This window comes from Babylonia areolata, unplaced genomic scaffold (genome assembly GCF_041734735.1).
Source record: "Babylonia areolata isolate BAREFJ2019XMU unplaced genomic scaffold, ASM4173473v1 tig00018720, whole genome shotgun sequence".
Taxonomy (NCBI): domain Eukaryota; kingdom Metazoa; phylum Mollusca; class Gastropoda; order Neogastropoda; family Buccinidae; genus Babylonia; species Babylonia areolata.
In genome coordinates this window covers 2501-5000 of record NW_027468457.1, presented here as the reverse complement: position 1 = coordinate 5000, position 2500 = coordinate 2501, and the positions used below count along the sequence as shown (strand labels likewise).

General features: G+C 50.8%; 1 long non-coding RNA gene across 1 annotated transcript in view; it reads right to left on the bottom strand.

Moving 5' to 3' along the window:
- Window positions 1-637: 637 nt before the first annotated feature.
- The window catches only part of LOC143278935 (uncharacterized), a 2072-nt gene continuing 209 nt past the window's right edge, over window positions 638-2500 (bottom strand). Inside the window, exons 2-4 of the long non-coding RNA XR_013054522.1 lie at window positions 1869-2035; window positions 1225-1391; window positions 638-747 (exon numbers count right to left, since the gene is read on the bottom strand). This is a non-coding gene — a long non-coding RNA (uncharacterized LOC143278935). The remainder of the gene's footprint in view (window positions 748-1224; window positions 1392-1868; window positions 2036-2500) is intronic.

The window sequence follows — 2500 nt, the reverse complement described above, 5'->3', positions numbered from 1 at the left end:
CCGAAGGGGCTGGGGAGCACCAACGACCGTCAGTGAGGGAGGAGAGAAAACGCTTCTCTCGACCCGTCGTCAGCGAACGCACCGAACCTTCTACGGACCGTGAGACGCCGGCCGACAAGCCGAGCCCCGGCAAAGGAAGCCCGGCGAGGCGGCCGTGCGCGTTCACACTTGGACGCGCAGGCGGGAAGCTCGGCAGCCGGGCGGGTAGCCTGCGGGGAGCTGGTGGGCTCCCGAGACTCCCGTCCCCCGACTCGGGCCTCGCACGCCGAGCGGTCGCTAGCTTGCCAGTGCAAAAGACAGAAGCGCGGGGGCAGTAAAGCCAGGCGGACGGGTCGACCGTTGCCGGCTGTGCGCCGACCGGAGCGATCCGCCACGCCACGCCGCGTCCCCCACAACCAGGGTGTCGCATAAGGCGCTGCGAAGGTGGACCTTGATCCACATTGGGCAGAGCCTGAGTTGAGGCCCCCCAGCACGTGCCTGGGGACCAGGCGTTGAGGAGTAGGCCTTTTTTTGAGGGCCCAGAAAGTATTTTGGCAATTGTAGCGAGGTTTTGGAGTTTTATCCACAACCTTTACCTGCCTTTTTTTCTCTCCGAGCATGCCAAAGTTGAGAGAAAACGCCGTTTGGCATGGACAGGAGCAGGCGTTGACGACCAGGTCTTTTTTTTGGTCTTTTTTTTTCACAGCGCCGGAAGGATTCAGGCAATTCTCCAAAGCCGGTTACTTTTATCCACAACCTTTACTGGACCTTTTTTTTCTTTTTTTCCTTTTTTCTCTCTCCGAGCATGCCAAAGTTGATAGAAAACGCGGTTCGGCATGGACGGGAGCAGGCGTTGAGGAGTAGGCCTTTTTTTGAGGGCCCAGAAAGTATTTTGGCAATTTTTTACTTTTTTATCCACAACCTTTACCTGCCTTTTTTTCTCTCCGAGCATGCCAAAGTTGAGAGAAAACGCCGTTTGGCATGGACGGGAGGAGGTGTGGAGGAGTAGTCCATTTTTGAATGGCAGCGGAAAGATTTTGGCAATTGTAGCGAGGTTCTTCGGACTTTTATCCACAACCTTTACCTGCCTTTTCCTCAGCGAGCATGCCAAAGTTGAGAGAAAACGCCCTTCGCCATTGACGGGACCAGACGTTGACGACTACGTCTTTCTTTTTTTCACGGCGCCTGAACGATTTGGGCAATTCTCCACAGCGCGTTTACTTTTTATCCACAACCTTTACCTGCCTTTTCCTCAGCGAGCATGCCAAAGTTGAGAGGAAAACGCCGTTTGGCATGGACAGGAGCAGGCGTTGACGACCAGGTCTTTTTTTTGGTCTTTTTTTTTCACAGCGCCGGAAGGATTCAGGCAATTCTCCAAAGCCGGTTACTTTTATCCACAACCTTTACTGGACCTTTTTTTTCTTTTTTTCCTTTTTTCTCTCTCCGAGCATGCCAAAGTTGATAGAAAACGCGGTTCGGCATGGACGGGAGCAGGCGTTGAGGAGTAGGCCTTTTTTTGAGGGCCCAGAAAGTATTTTGGCAATTTTTTACTTTTTTATCCACAACCTTTACCTGCCTTTTTTTCTCTCCGAGCATGCCAAAGTTGAGAGAAAACGCCGTTTGGCATGGACGGGAGGAGGTGTGGAGGAGTAGTCCATTTTTGAATGGCAGCGGAAAGATTTTGGCAATTGTAGCGAGGTTCTTCGGACTTTTATCCACAACCTTTACCTGCCTTTTCCTCAGCGAGCATGCCAAAGTTGAGAGAAAACGCCCTTCGCCATTGACGGGACCAGACGTTGACGACTACGTCTTTCTTTTTTTCACGGCGCCTGAACGATTTGGGCAATTCTCCACAGCGCGTTTACTTTTTATCCACAACCTTTACCTGCCTTTTCCTCAGCGAGCATGCCAAAGTTGAGAGGAAAACGCCGTTTGGCATGGACAGGAGCAGGCGTTGACGACCAGGTCTTTTTTTTGGTCTTTTTTTTTCACAGCGCCGGAAGGATTCAGGCAATTCTCCAAAGCCGGTTACTTTTATCCACAACCTTTACTGGACCTTTTTTTTCTTTTTTTCCTTTTTTCTCTCTCCGAGCATGCCAAAGTTGATAGAAAACGCGGTTCGGCATGGACGGGAGCAGGCGTTGAGGAGTAGGCCTTTTTTTGAGGGCCCAGAAAGTATTTTGGCAATTTTTTACTTTTTTATCCACAACCTTTACCTGCCTTTTTTTCTCTCCGAGCATGCCAAAGTTGAGAGAAAACGCCGTTTGGCATGGACGGGAGGAGGTGTGGAGGAGTAGTCCATTTTTGAATGGCAGCGGAAAGATTTTGGCAATTGTAGCGAGGTTCTTCGGACTTTTATCCACAACCTTTACCTGCCTTTTCCTCAGCGAGCATGCCAAAGTTGAGAGAAAACGCCCTTCGCCATTGACGGGACCAGACGTTGACGACTACGTCTTTCTTTTTTTCACGGCGCCTGAACGATTTGGGCAATTCTCCACAGCGCGTTTACTTTTTATCCACA